Genomic DNA, 21,095 nt, shown 5'->3' with positions numbered 1-21,095 from the left:
CAAATCAGACCATCAGGAAGGCTTAATGGAATCGATTAGCAGCGAATGACCGGATGCGGCCAGGGACCTCGCCATATTTCAGCTTTATGCCGTAATCATCGAGGCGTTTACCGACACCGAATACCGTTTTGGGTGGAACGTTGTTTTCGGGAGTTGGAATGAAAAAAAACAATAAAAAATAAGGATAGAACGGGACTATTTTATTCCTAACAGGCTACTTTCCTATTGGGGTGGTTGTAAGAGTTCATGCGGTCGACGATTTCAATTACTATGTTGGGTCACCGAAGTCAATTGGCCTGTTGATGTACGTTTCTTTACTGATAGAAATGATAACTTTGAGTATTGGTTTTCTATTAGGCACGTGTTTTAATTTATTGTAAAGTTTTTCGGTTATTCCTGCTTGTTACATTCTTTTCTCATCTTTTTGATCCTTTTTCACCTTCCTGTAAACATCCAGTAACACAATCTTTCCTACGATATTATTCTGAAGACTATGGAACGCATAATGTTTAATAAAATACCGACAATATTGCGGAACAATCAAGCTGCTATTTATGGACAAGCAATTTCAAACATAATCATCGCGGGAAAAGGACCCATTCATCGAACTACATCGACCCATGTGAGTCTCAATAGAGTCGGTACAGGTGTTGATGGCTGATGGTCGCAAAGATGCTTATTCGAACGGAACAATTGGATCCCATCACAGAAGATAAAAAGCTGTTGGTGAAAATGAAAATTAATGCACACACACTTGGGCATTATTTACAAAGTTCCAATTAGCCTACGATGGATGTTCCGTGGCCATTGCAGTGCCACACGCAGGGCACGAGAGTTTTTAAAACCAATATATATGACGCCATTAGCAATAACGCTTAAAAACGGGGCTTCAAACATTAACATACAAACGTACAACGTACCGTTGGGATGGAGTGCGAATTATGCTCTCTTCCATTACGATGCAATAAACAAACCTCTTCCGGGCACTTCCAGGGCTACCGCGACTTATTTTCCCATTTTCCCAGAGCCCTCTAGTGTGTCACAGACACAGACACACACGCGCGCGCGCATCGTGAGGTCTGGGACCGCGGGGTGCAATTAATTTATCTTCACATTATCATCGTTCGCTTCTAATCACTTATTAAAGACATCGCGAGCATCCGAGCAAGATCGGTGTGCACCAGATCATCCTCAGCAACTCATGGGGTGAGATCGCAACAACACTAAAGGGGTTTCTTCGTTGATCTGCTTGCGCTCGCGCTTTACTGTTTTCCCTTTATCCAGCCTCGGTTCATTGTTTCTTCGCCCAGCGGGCCCCATTGGTGCTCGAAGCGAAGAAAAGCGGCCTTCAATGGAAAAGTCATTTTCGGTTTCGGCTCCGGGTGTTCCCGGGGAACCGGCAAACCATAAATAAGCGAGCAAGCGAGCGAGCGAGCGAGTGTGGTGTTGCGCGCACACCCTTTTTGGCGCAGCGAAACAAACAACGGGGAAAAACAAAAAAAATCCAAAGCGAAAAAAAAGAGAAGGTTCGCCCAAAAACAGCGAGCGAGCAAACACGCAAGAAACGATGAACTAAACAAACAAAGACGGCTGGGCGGCTGCCTAGAAGGACACACAACAGAAGTAGCAGCAGTAGCAGCAGCAGAATTCTTCGTCTATTTTTCACAAGATAGTCGAGTCCTGGCGCATGTATGTATGTGTGTGTGTGTGTGTGTGTGTGTGTGTGTGTGTGTGTGTGTTTGGTGAATTATGATCGAAACTTAACCGTCCATAAATCGTAAGAACCCCGGTTCGCTCGCCACTCCACGCCCGGGTTTCGTGGGTCCAAGAAAAGAGGAAACTATCGCTCCCTCTCTTCCTCTCACTCTCTGTCGCGCGCTTCCTCTCTCTCTATCCCTCTCTGTGTTTCGGTAAGTTCCTCGGGCAAAGTTCGCCAAAAAGGCATAAGGTGAGCAGAGCAGAGCAGGGTGGCTGACCGAAAAGAAGGCGAAAGAATCATAAACATGTAAGAAAAAGGGATGCTAACTGCACTAAATCTTTTCCACCCCGTCCACCCGGTGAACCCTCTCGGCATCCATTCCAAGCACTTCGTTCACTTCCCTCTTCAACCCCGTTCTGCCCCGGTTTCTGCTTGCGTGGATTGTCGCGAGAGAAAGAACCCAAAACGGAAGCCGCTTGGTGGGGGCAGGTTTCCGAGGGACACACTAGCCATGCGGTAGAAGATGCCATGCGACATCGCGTGCAACGCTGTGTGTGTGTGTGTGTGTGTGTTTGTGTGTGTGAAATTTAAATTTCAATTAGAACCACGCAGCAGCATCCCCGGGACCGTGCGCGCTTCCCGGGGAAAACTGTCAACGGGCACCAGGTGAAAGTGATAATTTATTAATAACCGTACCATAGGATAGTTTTGGTCGATTATTTATGATCGCCCCGAGCGCGACTAGCGTCCAGAGCGTCCCCGGGAACCGAAATCTACGCGGACGCTCGCCTTCCAAGGAATGTCTCAAACTTCGCGAAGAATCCGAAATCCGAATGTAAGAGAAGAAGAATGAGGTACGTTACTCCACTACGGACTGCACTGCATCATCATGCATCGATGTGACCTCATATGACCTCACGAGAGACACACACACACACACACACACACACACCACGGGACTCCCTCATCCTCGGGCAACCAAACCCCTTCGAGGGGCTTGGTGTGATTAACGGACACCGAAGGACCCCAAGGCAAGGACCTCCTGGGAACCGAAGCTTCGTTTGGTCACGGAAAACGCCAGAAAAAAGGCCTTTTTGCGGTTGGAAAACGGCACCAACGGCGAAAATTGTTTTGACATTTTGACCAGATTCGGTGACATTTGCGCCGGGAGAAAAGGGGCCACTTTCACTCGTACTCGCCTCGCACACACATACACCCGGCAAGTAGCAACAGCTGCAGACACCGAGGCAAACGTTTAATTGCATAATTTAGGTTCGCCGGAAATCTAAGACGCACCAATTAGCGTCAGTGGCCGTTATTGTTCGCCGTTTGACAAGGCACACCAGCGGCCAGAGCCAGAGCCAGAGCCAGAGCCAGAGCCAGAGACCCCTTTCTCTACGGTCGAGCAAAACCTGCGCCAAACTTCCGGCGAAGCGCCGGTTTTTCCCTCCTTCTCTGCTGTTGAGGTTAAGGCGCAGCACCGTATTCATGCATCGAAGGAGGCGAGCGACGACGGAGGAGCAACGTTGCATCTCGCGTGTGTAGTCACGGACGGTGAAGAAACTGGACACCGTGCGAGGACCACGCGGAATAGGGTCGTGTCCGCGTGTGTGATTTATTCTACGCCAGATTCCGTCGGTCAGTTTCGGTCGGTGAGACTGCTGCTGCTGTTGCTGCTGCACGATGAACCGGTCGCCGGCGCGGTCGCGGATCCCCTCTCCGTGCGCGAAATGGAACGGAAACGCGGAAGGATCGACGAAGCAGGCTTGGCTTGCTTGGTTTGGTTTGGTCCCCTCCATTGGATAGGTCGCTTGCCCTGCGCTCCTCTCTCTCTCTCTCTTGGCTTGTCTATAATTTAAGATTGTGTAACCGGATATCGGGCGAGGTAAGCGGGGCGAGGTGTATACGCGAGTCCTTGCTTTTTCCCCCGTTTTTTTTAATCTTGTGCTGTGCTGTCTGAAGATCGCTAAGGAAGAAGAACGTCGCTAAGTGGGTTGCCGCGGAATGGCGGGGAATGGTGGTGAGACGCTGCCGGGCATAACAATCCCGTTCACACGATCCCGCGGAGTGGAGTGGCACGGGTGTTCCGGCCAGGCCCGTGTGCCTGCGAGGGTTACCGCACGCGAGGGAATGACGGCACGCCGCGATGTCTCGCGGGTTCGCGCATTCGCGTCGTCCTGATTTATGCTTCCTCGTGTGGTGAAAGGGGAGGACAACAGACCAGGGGAGGAAGAAAAAAAGGGTTTTTTCTCCAGTTTTCTTGGCCTCCTTGGCGTCCTTTTAGGTATGGTGGCCGCGTAAGGAAAAGAAGGGATGAAGCGGTGCGTAAGAATGACCAGCGGAGCGTATCGGGCGCGATTGGTCATTGGCCACCGAGGATAAGGATACGCGGCAATAAGGAAAGCCAATTTGACCAGTTTCTTGTCGGGCGAGTTAAGCAGCTTGTAGTGTGTGTGTGTGTGTGTGTGTGAGTGCTCGCGCTCGATTGATATAATCAGCTGATAAGCGTGATGCGCATCGTGAGACTGGAGGGCCTGGAATGGTGCAGCAACCAGTGCAGCGTTGGAACGAGTTTTCAGGGCCGAGAGTTGTTTAAAAATGCATTTCAAAAATGCATAAAATGCTGCTAGACATGCTGCCGGTTGGATCGAAGAGGGAAACAAATAGAGGATTCTGTAGATACCAAAGTGCTGTTTGAGGGTACAGTAGAGATTAGCTAACGTGAACACATTTTAAGATTTAAATTTTATTCATACTCTCAAACAAGATGCACCAAGAGGGATTTTTCATTCAAATTGATCCATTCCTTGCTAGTGTATAAATGTAAAGCCATGCGAATGGATGTAGCGTACTCGGTGTATGTAATATGTGCTAAAGTTTCGAAAATTAATATTGCGTGTGAGTAGACCCCTATAAAGGGATACGAAACTATGAATAGTGCTACGAACTCTTCTCTATGATATTCAACATTCAATGTCGCTCAAAGAACCTACATCAAAACACAAAATGCATTGTTCAGTTGAAGGAACTTCCAAAGCTACCTAAAAACGAAAAAAAAAAATCTGAAACACCCATTGAAGCTATTGAAACTCAAACATAAACATTGCGTTGTGCTGTAAATTCGAAATTTCTAATTATGGAATCAAGTAAAAAAATCTCTAGAAAATACTAAATATTTAGACTTTTGACCGCTAAATATTACCACAATGTGCACTGTGGTACACTAGAAGCGAGCCTGCCACGACATTTAAAGCACCTTCACCGTCCCAGACTACTAGAACGATGCGAGAATGAACACCCGGATCTGACAGCAGCAGCAGCAGCAGCAGTAGCAGCAACAGGACCCCGAGGAGGAGGAGGAGGAGGAGGAGGAGGAGGAGGAGGAGGAGAAGGCTGCGGACACGGGCGCATCACGCAGGGCGGGGAGTAATGCAAAATGGGAACCGTTTAAAAAAGGTTTTTAAGTTAATGAGAAAAGCGAAATTATTATGCTGCATGCACTTTCCGATACAAATGTAAATTCGCCACCCTACACCCCTCTCCCTTTTCTCTCTCTCTCTCTCTCTCTCTCTCTCTCTCTCTCTCGCACGCGCGCGCTGATGCTGTCACTCATCGCAGGTTGTTTTGTTTTGTGAAAAGCGAAGCGAAAAGTTGGCATTTTTTTTGCTGCTTCGGTTTTTGCTGAAATGTTGTCCCGGTTTTTGTCTGTTTGTTGTACCGTTTACGTTTTCTGTCACCATTGCTCGGGCATAGCATGGGACGTGGCCGAACCTGGTAGGGCCGGTGGGTCCCGGTTGTGTTTTTAAGGCTTTTTGTTTCAACCCGAGGTGCCCGTGGTGTCCGTGATGGTGCGGGGTGGCGCTGTTTATGTTTTGAAGGTCTGTTTTCCTCACCGTTTTCCACCTCCATTTCCCCGAAGCCAAAATGGCACCATCAGTTTCGTTGTTTTTTTTTTTATAATTTTCACCACGGACGAAACGCATCCCCGGTGTGGGTTTTGTTTTCACCATTGGTCCATTTTCACTCCTTCCTGATTAGTCCGCCGCTTTCGTCCGCTTCGCTTCGGCTCGCGTTGTCTGTTTTTTCCGCCTTCTCTTTGGGAAAAAAGTCTCACCAGCTCACCCTTTCCACCCTTTTGCTGGCGATGATGCAACCAGGTGAAAATTAAAATGCACCAGCAGCAGCAGCAGAGTGCAATGTTTCAATGGTGATAATGCAGCGGCACGGCACCAACACGGAGCATGGAGATTGATGCCCGGTGGTCTCGATAGCGGCAGCGCCCGATGGTGGCCGGATTCATTGCCCGGAGCATTAAGAGTAATGAGTTCGGCGAGTTGGCACCGGCTCCGTAATGCTTCGTTGCGCCGTGTGCACCACGCCAAGGGTGCCGCTAGAGTCGCCTCGTTAACCACCTCGGTGCATCTTTGGTGCGATGATCTCCTCCTCCTCCTGTTGCTGCTACTGCTGTTGCTTGCATTGGTCGCTGTCATCCAGCTAATCTACGGGATGGAAAATTTTCTGGGAAATTTACGAATAAGTCTAATCATACAATGAGCGCGTCGGTGTCACGGTACGGTGTAGGCGACGGCGTCGGGCGTGGGCGCCATTGTGTTTCAGCGCCGGCGACATCGCGATGCGTTAATAATTTACGCTAAAAAGAGGGTTTTGTTTTATGCGACATAAAAGAAGAAAAAAGCTGGTACGTTGGTATTACATATCCTATTTTATGCAATCGAATAGTTAGCCGGGTTTAATAAAAAAAAAGGCAGGCATGTATGATATGCGGTCCCAACCATCGGACATTTTAATCATCAAACGAGTTGCTGTTGTTTTTTGTTTATTCAAAATTTGCCTGAGGTCCTGCTGTTTGATATTGGAAAAGTAATTAGAGCAAAAAATTTACAACATTTCAAAGCGATGATAACATACCGATGATAACGCCCATGGTTACCGTTCTGATATTCACTCCATTATCAATCAAAAGTCATTCAAGTTTGGAATTCCGTGAGGCCAATCGACAAAAAATGGATGAGCATCGATTTTTTTCTATCGATTTCGAATGCATTCATGCAACTATCTCGTTCAACTAATCAGTGCCAGAAAGTATGTCGCTGTTGATTGCGACCGAATAGATTACAGCTGCGTGCATTGTTAGCAAACTGTTTGGGATGCACCTATACTCCGGGGAGATGTAAATGTAGAGCTGCATCGGAATTCGTTAGCTTTGAAGTGGGTGTATATTGGAACACATGGTATGTTAATTGGAAATGTTCCTCGAAAGCCTATCGACAATCGATTAACGGGTTTCCTATTCCTTGTTTAAACAGTTCGCTACGTAGTTTTCCCTTTCGAGAAACTGCGAGCAGAATTACAGGTTTACTGTGCCCCAAAAAAAAATGGAAAAAAAGAAAATACTATTGCGAAAATAAAAAAAAAACATCGCATCTCGCGAACCATATTTTCGCATAATAATCATAAAGTGCCTTTCGACGTAGCTAGCATCCGGCGCGCTTCCGTTCGCGAGAACAATGGCAGAACGATGAACCCCTCGGGCCTCGGGGAAGACAGGAAGTCCTGATACTGATCCGATGGCAGAAAATAAGCGGTGCACTTATTTCTGCCACATTTCGCCCTCCATTTTGCATCGCCCTCTTGGCCACTTCTTGACAGTAATAATGCACCCGCGTGTTCTTGCCAACACACACACACAGAGCACCTTCGACTTTCGCGACGCTCCAAAGCTCCCCGGCGCTGTTGCTCTGTTTTATGTGTTTCTCGATTCGCGTCCTCCCTCGCGATTCGCGAACGCGACCAACCCCGGTCTTGGCGTGTGGCCGGAACCAGCTACTACTGTTCGCGTTCGGGTTCGCGGATGGTACAGAACGGGGAATCGAACGAGGCCGCGATGAGATGAACGTAAAAATGAATAAATTTGATTGCTTATTTCCAATGGAAGGAAGTAATTTGCGAAGAAATGCAGTAATAAACATTTTCCAGCTCGTAAAACCGGTGGCATCAGTGGTGGTGGTGGTGGTGGTGGTGCCTAAAGTGGAAAATCGAAGTCACACCGTTCTAGGCGATTGGGACGACCGGATGATTGTTTGTCCCTGTTTGAAGATCATCGAATGGCATGGAAGGGAAATATGCTCGATGGTGGGGCCAATTTTTCTTCGATCGATTTGATGCTTCAGTGGAGATATGGCTTATTGCTTCGGCGAGAGGTTAACAATCACCAATCTAGATGATTACAGGTTTTGCGCCCCCCTAAAAAAGGTATCACGCCGATCATCGAAATGGGGTTTATAAGTGTTGCAATATTTGTAGAGGAACGTTATTGGTCTCTTCCTATTGTTGTTTTTAAATTATCTGTTATTATTATTTTTTAAATTATCTGTAATTATTATTTATTAACTTCTGATTTATCTCACAAGTTTCAAACACCCGAAGGATTAGTAATTGCACCAAACAAAAAAAAAAATAATGAAGATATTTTATTTATCTTTCAGGCTGATCGTAGTCTACTATACTCGTAGACTCTGATGTAAATAACTCGAATTTCAACCGCTGAAACCACTTTAACAATTTTTATTTGCAGGATCATATTCCGAATAAGTTTACACTATTAAGGATTATTTTAACTTTCTAACGAGTAATTTGTCAGAAATGCTTTCTGTTTTTGGGATAATCCTCTTGCTGCTTTCAGATATTTGTCTAAGATGTATTTCTATCGCTTTGATATCAGCAATTTGAATATAAAATTATGTAATATATTGTAACTAACAACGATCACCCCTACTCAGCCGATTAAGTTTAAAAAATTGAAGAGTTCCAACAATTAAGTGATCAATCCGCAACGCTGCTGCACTAGTAACCAGAGCTTCTTTCCGAATGGACGAACGTATGGAACGTAGATTGTAAAACTTTCGCACCACTGGCCCTCATCCCTCTCTGGCCGATGAGACGATCAACCGATGACATGACTTATCATCATCGGTTCCAGCACGCATGAATCAATGCACGATGCATCGCCGCTTGGCCAAAGCACGGGCGCGTAATTGGAAAACTTCTTCAGCTAATCTAACTTCATGAATATTGAATTAGTTTGCCATCCTTACGGGCGCGCGCGCGCCTCTGTGTGTGTGTGCGAGTTAAAGGGAACGCCAAGAGGTCAGCAAGTGCCAGGGGAAAAAGGGAGGGAGGGGGGTGCTGCTCGTTGCAGCTAATTATTTTCCATATTTCATACTCACTCGCCGGTACCGCCGGGGGACAGGATGGTGATGGAAAGATCCTCTCCCGGTGCGCCGATGCCGCATCCTTTCCTAATTTTTTTTTCGCCTCTCCGAAAGCATCGTTGCATCATCAGTTGCAGCATAAAGTTACTCCTTGCGCCCAGGGGTCGCCTCAAGTGTTTGCCATTCGGCATATGTGAGTGTGTGCGTGTGTATGTGCTGAAGGAAAAGCTGAAAATTTTCGCAGTTTTTCTGTCAACTCCGCGCCATCGTTCCCTGCGGCGTAAAAGAAAGAAATTTTGTTCCAACGTGGGTGCTTCATCGTTAACGTGTGTGTGTGTGTGTGTGTATGTGTGCGTACGAGCGCGTGTGTGTGTGTATGTTTGCCGTGAAACGGTCCTCCGATGCTGCTCCTTCTCCTGCAACCACCAGGAAGGCATTATTTTTCGGGTACCTCCGGCGGCGAGCCCTCCATTCCGGAATGTCGGAGTATAAAAGTAGCACCCGGATCGGGACACACGCCACGGCATGCCACAGCATGCCATGCCCCACTACGACGCTGCACACTCGACACTTGATCAAATATTTAATCGAAAAACGTTCGCTGAAAGTTCGCGTTCGGGGCCGGGACCGAGGCCGGGGGATCGCGTGCCATACCCAATGAGCCGTTGCCTTCGCCCGTCGGTGGCGCTGGTGATGCTGCTGATTGAATCCGATTCCCGCCGACGACCGGCAACCAACGAGATGGTGCACAGGGAGGGAGGGTGGGCACCACAGGTCCTGGTAAAAAATGCACGAACACCAGCAGTGGCTTTTGGTTTAGCTTATGGAACGCCAGTCCGCTCCAGACTGGCTGTGGTTTCGGCCTCGGCCCAAGGCCCACGGCCACGGCCGGCGTCCATATCATCGCGTTCGCTACGTTCGCTTGTAAAACGATTTTAAATTATAATGATGTTTTTTCAAGCATATTTTGTGTACACATTCCCGGACCCGGAGTCACCGGCTGCCGGGAGGCCAGGCCAGGCCTCAGCTTAGCGATTGTGGTCGTACGCAATCACCACCATCCAGCGCCAACCGACGACGACGGTGCCCGAAATCCGGGGAAGCGAAAAAAAAATCGAACGAAAAACAAACGCACCCGGCCAGACCGCAAGTTTTTCCGACCCCCGGTTTTTCCCCCGGAGCGCCCGGTATGGCCACTGCAAATCACTCGATGAGGCGTAACGAGGCGTTCAAGGCATCCCACGTCCCACCACCACCATCACGGCGACGACGATGGAAAACCCTTCGCGGCCAATATTGCCATCGTTGGAGGCGATGGTCCGTGAAATTTAATAAAACTTAGATTAGCTTTGCGGCGACCGCCAGAGAGAGGAAGAGCAGGAGGAGGAGAAGGGAAGTATTTCTCTATTTTTATTGACGCAACCCACCTCACGGGAAGGTTTTTTTTCACTCACTGTTCCGGAGTATTCCGAGACGGTAGATCGATTCGTAGTGTGTTTTCGTTTAGTGGAAAATCCGGAGCATACCCGGGAGCACCGCCAACAGGTCTGTTTGGCCATACGAGGGCGCGCGCGCCCCGACGCTGGCACGTGTGCGAAATTTGTTGTTGCCAGCCAGTTGATTTGTTTGTCTGTTTGTTTATTTGTTTGTTTGTTTGTTTGTTTGTTTGGTTTGCATTCGAATCAAACACACGCTTCAAAAGAGGGTGTGTAAGGTGCGCAGTTCAAGTGAGTTGGTCAACTGACACCAACTGTTTGATGGTTCACTAACGTCATTTCCATGGCCAGCTATGTATTTCTTCCGTTTCTCTCCCTGTTTGTCGTTGCGTCACTAATGATGGGCGTCTCCGGTAATGTTCCAGCAATCAAAGGATGCGTTTGTAGTGATCTTGCAAATGTGGTTTGTTGCTACAATTTTAAATGCAAAATTAAATGCTTAGTGAGCATTACATTTCTTGATAGCGATCGCACTATTAATAGATTAAAAAAATTCTTGAAAAGAACCATTTTGAAGACAGGATTGCTTTTGTGGTATCTTCAGTTAAGCTTTGATCTCTTAAAATAATTATTTTATCTACAATAATGACGCTTATTACGTCTATCAGTTGATATTGTACTTGCATATTATCTTTATAAAAAATGCTCATCGTTTTTTTTATCTATGATGGAGGACATCAAATTACTACTTCTGCAGTAATCAAACTCATTTGCACTAACCATTTGGTCACGGTACTTGATCGTGGTCGCGTGTTTGTTGGTGCTAACGAGATAATTTAATTTGTTCTTTATCAACAATGGCACATGCAAAAAACATTACGCAAATGATGTTTATTTGTCAGAAAAGCTAGCATCTTTATTTGACAGTTAGCGGTAGGTTGATGAAAGTTTACCGCAAGTGAAAGTTTCCACCGTGTATCGGGTGCCATTTTTTACACACTTACTAGTGTTAATTTTAAATTAATTCCTAACAATTTTGCACTATCCCACAATATTACCTCTCCGATCCGGCCTAAATCGCCTCCTTGGGCTGCCAGCACGTGACTTACAGCCAACATCCGAACCAGCCAGAGGCCACGACCACCACCACCACCCTTCACTCTCGCCTACATATAATTACCCGGAACCGCAGCGCCTGCGGAGGCGCGGGAGTGCCCACCCTAGCGCCCGTCTGGTGTTCGCCAGCATTTGCCACGAGCCAGAGTGAGTAAATATAATTTTCATGCTCATACAATATTTATGAAAGCGCGCCCAGAACCGGGCACACGGCCGCTGCGGCATGTTGCATACACGCTCCACACACCCGCACACACACACCGCGGATAGCCTGCGGACGACAAGCAATTTCGGATGGCGGCTTCCAACCCAACCAGCCAAGGGTCTGCCAGTGTGGTCACCAGACACCGGGCACCGGGAACCGGTGGAGCCAGGAAAGGTCATCAGGAAGCACGTAGTGGTGGTGGTGGTGCTGCTGCTGCTGCTGTTGCTGCATAACGTGACGTGCGTGCGACGTGACATGACGTGACGCGTCTGGAGGCGTCGATTTCCGGACTCCCGGACCTCGGGATCCAAAATTGAATTCCGAGATTTGCACCCGCGTAGCTTCCGGGTGGGGTCGAGGGGGCAGCGTTGGAGAACTTTTCCGGAAGCAGCAACTCAACCCTCGAGAAGCTCGGTTGCGACCGACCGAAACCGACGACACGATGCGACCATTCAGAATATCGTAAATATTAATTTCGCCGGCAAACATTCCATCATTCATGCTGTTTGTGTATGTGTATGTGTGTGTGTGTGTGTGTGTGTGGGGGGGGGGAGGCAAAAAGGTTTTTCTCCAAGCTGTGCTCTCTCTCTCTCTCTCTCCCTTCAGGGACGTCATCTCCTGCTGGGGACTTGATGGCGATATACATTCCGGTGGTTCCAGAGACCGCACAACGGTGACGGAAAATGAATATTTAGGCGGCACTCTCAATATATTCAGTAGCTGCAGCCTCATGAGGATGGTTTGCGCCCGTTTCTGAAGCAGTTTCTTCTTTAAATTCGTTTGTTTCATCTAATGTTACGGCGTAGTTCAAGAAGCAGAATTGATGAAAATCCTGACGATAAACCATTAATTTTCCCACAATTTTATGAAGAAAGCTAATGATCCAGAGCATCCCAATAACTGCGCCTCAAATGAAACGTTTCGCGCCATCACGTGATGCATTCAGCCAGCATAACCCGGCCCCACAATATCGCACCTTCGTTATCGACACTCTTGCTGGTCGAAAGATAGAGCAAACATCGATCGTGGCCATCCTTCAGACAATAAACATAAAGTTTTAGAATGGAAATGCGCTCTCTCGTCCTCCAATGCCTCAACGAGAGGCTATTTTCCCTCCTTTAGATGGAGTTCGGGGACTGCTTTTTTATGCTCATTCCATTACGATTTCCGCGTGATACTCGGCCGGTCGGTTGTTGAGTTGCTGCTAAGAGCGACTGCAAGCGCTTGGCATTAGTGAGCTTACCAGTAAAATCACAGCAACAAACGAAAAAAAGAAACGGTTTCCACTCAACTAGGCACCTGCCCCTTGAGCAAGCGATCTCATCGCCATTTCGGACGAACAGGTAACATCGTCCGCCCCCCCGAGTCTGTGCACCGATGGAAGCGGCATAAATAATTTCACAATCAAATAACCGTACACAAACGCACCATCATCTCATCAGCATCAGCATCAGCATCATCATCATCGTCATCTCTAGCTCGTCTCATTTGCAAGGAATATTCTGTGCTGTAGATAAGTCCGTGGTGCCTCCGGGTGGATGAAAGAAGGAGGTTGGGGTTTCGAGATTGAAAAGTAGCAACCAGAGGGTGCAGCAGTAGCATGGCCTGGCCTGGCCGATCCCGTCGACCGAATCCCGGTGCTAGTGTCGAGTGCTCTGGACGCTCTTCCTCCCCCTCTCCCTCCCTTCGGTGGCGTAGCAATAACATTGAGCATAAATTAGAGCGCACACAAGCGGCACACCGGACCGGACGGGCGAACCTGCGACTTGTAGCGAGTTACGAAAAGTGGTTACAGAGTAAGAGGTCCTCGAACGCTTTTTCCGGATTGCGGAGTTGGTTGGTTGGTTGATGAAAATTCATTTTCCAGGCGCAAAAGCGCAACAGGAACCGGATAGGATCGTCGGTTGGCACAAGGGATAAGATTGCGGCCAATGCACTGTGCGTCATTAAAATGTTGCTCCCTACAGATGCGAGCCACTGGAGGATGATTACTGGTAATGCGTGCGATGAAGGTGGCGAACAATGGGGCACAACTGTCCCTTTTTGAAAAAAAAAACAGAAATCCTTATAAAATACAGAAGACGTTCCAAAGAATCAGTGTATGTCACATCAGCGCGCCATTTTGATCGATTTTTTATTGTTTTGTTTAAGTCTTTTCTTCAAGAAGTAATGTTTTTCAAAGGCAGGTTCGATTATATAACTTTAAAATATTTAAAATAGGTACTAATTGAAGTTTAAAAGAAGAACATCGGTTTCGTATAAGGGCGAAGAAAGGCATTAACTATTTAGGTTATTAATTGTTAGGAAATCTTGAATGAATTATAATCTGTCAAAACTCTTTGACTTTGAAAAAAGAATTAATTTGATACTCAAACAACCCGTTTTTAATTGAATACATTGCTATATGCTACAGCAAAATTCCCTTCCAGCTTCCAATGGATTACTAATTGCACACAATGTCGCTCTCTTCAATAAAATTATTCATTTGCATTACGTCATGTACATGTCCTATGATTAATTCATTGTAAGAACATTATATTAGTCGCTTCAAATCGAAATTGCTCAGTCAACGCCTTTTTGGGTTATTTAATTTCATCTCCATCGTCTTGAACCTTCCACAAGACGCTTAACGGAGTGATCTCTTCTTACATATGACTCGTGAATTCACACACATTACGGCCTACAAAAAGCCCACCCGAACGAAGGTGCGTAGACACAGATTGTGAGACGACAGAGCCTAAAGTGCTCCCGGTATCAAGCACCAAATCCAGCTACGAGTGCAAAGTTACACGATGAATTTACAAATTTGAAGGATAAAACTTTTCGCCTTCTACCACTCCCTGGTTGGGTCTGGTTGGAGTCGAAGGATGGAGAACGTTTTCAAGCATCCATTCTCCTCCCCCTTCAAAAACCCCAAAACCTAAGCCATTCATCTTAACTCCGCTGTCTTGTGGTGTGCGGCAGATGGAGGAAGATGTTTTCTTTTTTGCGGAATGGAAGTACATAAATAATACTTCTTTTTTGCTGCTGTTGCTGTTGTTGTTGTTGGGTGGATTTTCACCGAGCAATGGGCGAGGTGGAAATGGAAACGGTGTAAAGTGTTGCCTCGAAAGGCGAATGAGAAGAGAGCCGCAGATAAATCTGTGCGGGGGGATAGGCTGGGACTGGCTTATTTTTTTGGTAAGACAGCGGGAGTTTGAAATATGGCGGAAGCATGTAGTCACTAATACGACTAAATTTGAATGTTATCCAGCAAAACCGAATGCTCGGCACTTGAAGAGGGAGTGAACTGAACTCCGGCTGTGAGTGGATAAGTGTTAAGTACCTACATTTGTCGTAAATGATTCACTTTTTAGGAGGAGACATTAGACGGAATTGTTGTAATTTGTTTACATATTTAATGTAAAATGAACCAATTTGAACGATTATTGATAAATGTCAGTTGCAGTATGAAAATAACTCTGCCGCACATTCTTCGCAGACCAACAAATGATTCAATGCACAACGTAGCACCTTAGAAATCGGAACAACGAAACAGCATACTTGGTATTGCTTGGAAATGTGGTACTCCTTGGTACTTCTTTGAAATGATTCCAACATCAAAAAGAAGCATTTGCTGTTGTTGCTCTCCGGTCTTGTTGCTGCTAGATCTTACAGCTTGTTGCTTCCACGTCTGAAGGAAACATTGAATGCACACAAACACACACACATAAACACACGATAGTATTCCCTTTGTAGTGTATGAGAGCAGCGCGTTCCTGTGACAAGAATGCTTCGGATAAGTACGAACCGTTTGAAGCTGGCAAAGTGCAACTCTCGATGCGATGCGATGCGCTTATGCTTTGCGAAAGGCCACACCAAACACTCACTAATGATGATTGGAACTTCACGAAGGGACCGGCAGGAGAGCGAAAACTGTTTGCATTTCCATTCCTCATTATTCCGTCAACGCAAAAGGCAATCAGTTTTCGTTACGTTTCTGATCCGTAACGTAGTGAAAGAATGTTGCTTCCGAGGGATCCAATCATTCCGTAATGTCTAATATCAATTTCGGATCACTTAGCGCGGTTCCGTGCGCGGTGATTTAAAATTTCCCGCGAATCTTCCCGTTTGAGCGTGTGTCATTTAAATTATCAACCGAACGGTAATGGCATTCTTTCCTCCAAAAACTTCATCCAGCAACCCAGCCAACCAGCAAACCATACCATACCCAGGACACACAAAGGAGCCACGCGCACCCAGAGCAAGCGGGCTACGGCCATTAACAGCGTTGGTTGGAGAGAAAACTGAAGCAAACCACGGTACGCCGGTCTACACACCTCCTTTCTCTACCGAGAGGAACCTCGGGGACTCGAGCGATAAAGAATAAAATAAATAAAAAGGAAAAACCAACCCCGGAAGCCGGAGATGGGTTCGGAAAATATGGAAAACCGCAGCGCGACGTCGTAGAAGCCGCCCAAAGGAGCAGCATCAGCAGCAGCAACGTGGATGCCACACCTCAGGCTGGCATCCGCAGCGATCCTGCGATTTCATCGTTTCTGCATAATATATTTTTAATGGCGCGGCTGATGCTTAAATGAGGAAATTATAGCTAAATTTCGCTTAATGTGTCATTAATTTCATTTTTATTGCTATTCACCGAGCATGAAATTTTATGCAAAAGTCGGCGGTCGTCTAAGGTCGCGCCGTGGCGCGGTTCCTGGCGGCAGTCAGGGCCCCGGTCCCCGAATGCACCCCGACTGGGAGGATGGCGAGGGGTTTCCGCTAATTTATGGTGCAAAATGAAATCCCTTTTTTGCGGGGAAAATGCAGACGATCTCGCGCGCTGTGTAGTTTCGCGATTATTACGATCCTCTGGTGTTAGCACACGGTTACGTTTGCAGAGCGCAGGACAATGTAAGCAATTGACGCTGGATGCACGAGTTTAATCAGATTTGCTAACTATCTCTTTATTGTTTATGCATTTTCATCTAATCTCGGCTAATGACAATCGATAATTGAAATGAAGTCTCAATCTGAGGCGTTAGCTCAATAACAATCGCCACAATGATCGGTAAGTGATCGGTTTAAGTGGAAGAGGCTCGATAAATATCCATATTATGCTCCTGGTACCCCAACACGCGGGACTTTCCTGCATCACTGCCGTTGGAGTCGAGGTGCTATTTATCGTTTCTTCACTTTACAGTGTTGCAACCATTCGCTTCTCCAACCGAGGCTGTTACGCGTTGCCATCCCCATCGATCGAGTTGAAAAGGCTGGCAAAGGGAGTGGGGGCCATTCAAGAGCCGTAAGCGTGAGTGAGTGAGTGACAGACGATGGCAGGTTATCGAAGCGTGAAACCATAAACTTCATAACAGTCGTCACCGAATGGGGCACATGATCGGGAATCGGGAAGCGTATCGGAGCTGCACGAGCGGAATTCGTCATGTTCCGGTGCTGCTGCTGCTGCTGCTGCTGCTCATGAGACGGTTGTGAGCATCGCGTACTGAGGGTGCCCTTCATGTGGGGAATGGTTTCGCAACATTTTTCGCATCCGGATATGATGATGCGTGGCACGACGTGTGCACCCCCTTCTGCCGGTCGTAATGTCAAGAAAAGTTGGTTGACAGGTGAAGATGGCACGACATCTTGGCTTCCCCGTCGCTACGCCGATGGTTGCTTGAGCTTTTAGCGGATTTTGGAATTCAAGCGCTCACCGGGTGTGACCCCTTCATCCGGTATCTGGCGTGCTGGCAGGCGGCACTGGATCTAGCGGAGGACAGGCAGCCAGACAGCACGAGCCCAGGTGAGCGTCTGCACGTGGACACGTTTAGCGATGTTTAATGAAGGTAAATTATCATGTTTATGCTGTCACTTCGCTGGGTCCCCGGTCTCGGTGGAAGTGGAAACCACACGAGTCTTGCTGAGGGTCTCTCGATTGTGACCGACTTCAAAAGCCATATTCGCTTCCATTGTACGCGTGTGGCGGAATCTTGAACGGGAGTATTGTGCACAGAATGATATAAAGTATAAAATGTTCTTAAAACAGTGTCTTCAATAAATAAAACTCAATATAATTATTGTAAAAGCCCAAAAGAAAACATTTAAGTTAGTTACACAACCGAAAGAAAATGAAATCAAAACCACGATCGTGGAATAAACCAAAATCGAGGAACGAAAAGAACAACACTCGACCCAGCGGCAAAGTTAAGCAACTACGCTGGCGCACGAGACACGACTACAACGATCCAGGGGAACAAAAATTAGTCCTTGATAGGTTCAGCGTAGCGCCGGTGTCTGCCTGCCTGGCAGCTCCCCCTCCACTCCACTCCAGGATACTGCTGTTCGTGCGCTCGTTGTTCGCGGTGAAGCGAAACGAAAGCGAGTGTTAAGTAGTCTCACCGGAAGGAGGGTGTCATTTGCTTTGTTTTCTAAGCTCCTACCTGATGATATATGGTTTCTTACCAGCAACTTGTGGCAAGCGAGTGCCGTGTCTTGCAGCCAGTACCAGTGGAAAGTCTTATCCAACGGTCCCTTAGACCGAGATAGCATTAGGAAGCTAGAGCTAGAGAGAAAGAGAGAGTGAAAGGCAAGGAGCTGAGTTGCTTGTTCCAAAGAAACCACCTCCCCCCCCCAAAAAACCGACAAGGAGTGGGAGGTGATGCGAAAGAAGAAGGCGGATTATGAAATTAGGAAGTAGGAATTTCCGTATTTTTATTAATTATGATTAGTTGTGGGAAGCGGGCGATGATTTACGATGATGCCCTTTTACTATACGCCGCTCGACGTCTTGGTCTCGACGAGGTTCCCTCTACGAAGCCCCCAGATCCTTGCTTTTTATCCCGGAAGTTGCATTAGCTTGTGCTGTGTTTGTTGAGCGTCCGCAGGATCAACGAACGAAGGACACACGTGCAAAGTGCTTCGTCGTGTTCGTGTGTGTGTATATGTCTGGGCACCGGCAGATCGTCTATGGGCCTTATGCCTAGGTCCATTCGATTCCGAAGGTAAACCGTACTGCCGTTGCGTGTAATCGTCTTTCGAATGTCGACGAAGCTCCGGACCGGCAGAGCAGAAGAAGAAGAAGAAGCAGCAGTGCGTAGTGTTGGAAGGCAACGCCGGTGTGCAACTGTAGCTGTTGGTAGGCATCACCCCCAGCCGGGGGCATAGGGCACATAATCTTGATAATACATGATTTTCATCTTTAGATCGGAGCGAATCATCTTTTAATAAGCTTTCGTTTCTCATAGAAAAGGCCCAGCGCTCGTTTGCTGCGTTTCTGCCTCCGTACCCTGGTCTCGTGGTCTGATCTGGCCACCTCTTGCCCGCAGCTCCCCGTGACGACCTTCTGCTGCCCTTCGATGGAGTTCGTGGCGCCACAGATTCGTCACAGATTACATCCGCACACCGGCTGCAGGGAGGTGCAGGGAGGAATTGATTAAACCACATACGCCCCAACTGGTACGAAAGGATGTATGTGTGTGAATGTGCGTGTGTGTGTGCGCCAGTGTATGGAAATCAAAAGCAAATCCTGGGAAGGAGCTTACAAAAATAGAATATTAATGCTTCGGTGATTCCCGCCCACCCCAGACACAGGGTCGAAAGCCTATTGGAACCAACGAGATACACCTGTAAGGGGGAGGGGCCGGGAGGGCCTTAGGCCTAATCCGAAACCTCATCAACCGCATGAGGTCGATCACCACTAGGCCACCGGTGACACTGGGAGTCGTTGGAGAAGATTAATATTTTGCTCGCAAACGACGTTAGGCTTCGATGGAACTATTGAAATTGATGGATGGATTGATGGGATTCTTCGTCGATTGCAAAACTGTCGGCATATTTATGTGATGTTGTGAAAGTGCAGTGGAAACAGCGAGAGGCAATTGCTTTCTAATTATCATCCTGGTCCTGGATGGCAATAATTGTTTTGGGCATCGTACTGGTCAGAATCTGGACATTTAGAAGCAAGTAGATAAGCTCTTCGTTAAGGAAAGAAAAGAAAACCCTTATTTACCACTAACCTCACTGCTAGGTGTGTCTCTACGTGGCATAATGAAATGGAAGTATATTCCATGTTTTCATTTTTTAGATTCTCATCGGTCGGATATTTCAATAATTAATTCTTGGATCGGATGCTACGCAACGCAACTTTCCTTTCGTGCCTGCAATATCATTATGCGAAGCTCCACAGATTCTGATTCCACAAAAAAAGGAGAAAAGCTGGAACCACACCCGGCATCCGGCACCCTTTTGCGCTTCTACCTGCGGTTCCTGTGCCAGCAAGGGCCACGGCAGGTCCGGTCCAGCCCGGCCACACCTCTCTAACTGTTTTATGTAAATGAATTCGGTGAAAACTTACGATAAATTAATGCCAAAAAGTACGAAAGAAAATTGCAAATTTATGTGAAAATGAGGAAAAATGCCGCTCCCAAATCTATGTTCATCTCGCGGGAGGGGCGTGTGGTTTTTTTTTTGTGTTTCACCTCCTCTCTCGTTTTCCACTTCCTTTCCCCCCTTTCTATCTCTCGTTATTATTGCTGCGACGTGAATTCATTTATTCCGGATTTTTATGCTTTTTTTTCGCCGCGTCGTCGGTTCGTCCACCATTTCCGTGCGCTGGTACGTACACCTTGGCACTGCGGGCACGGTACTAACGATGACCAGTCCAGGTTGGTTTGGGTTTTACAGGATATAACACAGCTCTCTGGCTGTGCAGTGTCCCTCGGCAAATGCTTCGCTGCAAGGATGCATTTTCTTGATTTTCCTCGCGTACCTTCCGGTCGCGTGGGCGCTTGTTCGCGTGCAGGTGCGGATTCGCGCTCGCGGTGGTCCATTCACAGCACGGCACCGCGTAGCGTTAGTTAACATCGATGCCCGGTGCTAGAGGATGGCGTCGAGTTGGGATTTTTCTGGGAGGGATTTTTTTTTCCACCGAAAGTTTTTTTTTGGGGTTTTTCTGGACTGACCATTGGATCGCGGTTCTGGATCCTAGCAACCTGTGCCGCCACGTTGAGTCACCAATTTGCTCGAATCTAGATCCTGCGGTCACTACGCTAGGACTTCTTCTGTTTTTCTAAACAAATTCTATCTAATTTATTTATTGTCAAAACATTTGGCAAATCATTGGAACTGAATTTGAAATGGTTTTAGTACGTTATTCTCATATTCATTTACACATTTCACGTGTGTGTGGAGCTCCTAAGCTTTCGCAGACACTGCAAGGCTTGCTTGGATCACGATGCACTCCGTGGCTTCGTTGGGAATAAGCGAATTGCAATCCGTTGAGTGTAATGCTCGAATGCATCCGCACCACATCACAAACTGGAGCGTACGCTTTGGTAGAATCCCCGGATGCGACGCCATCATCCGCCATCACCCTGGCCACTGGAAGGTAGTAGACGAGTAAGAAGAATCGCTCGGGTTCCAGCCAG

The sequence above is a fragment of the Anopheles darlingi genome, chromosome 2, assembly GCF_943734745.1.
Source record: "Anopheles darlingi chromosome 2, idAnoDarlMG_H_01, whole genome shotgun sequence".
Classification (NCBI taxonomy): Eukaryota; Metazoa; Arthropoda; class Insecta; order Diptera; family Culicidae; genus Anopheles; species Anopheles darlingi.
This window is presented reverse-complemented; position numbering follows the sequence as displayed.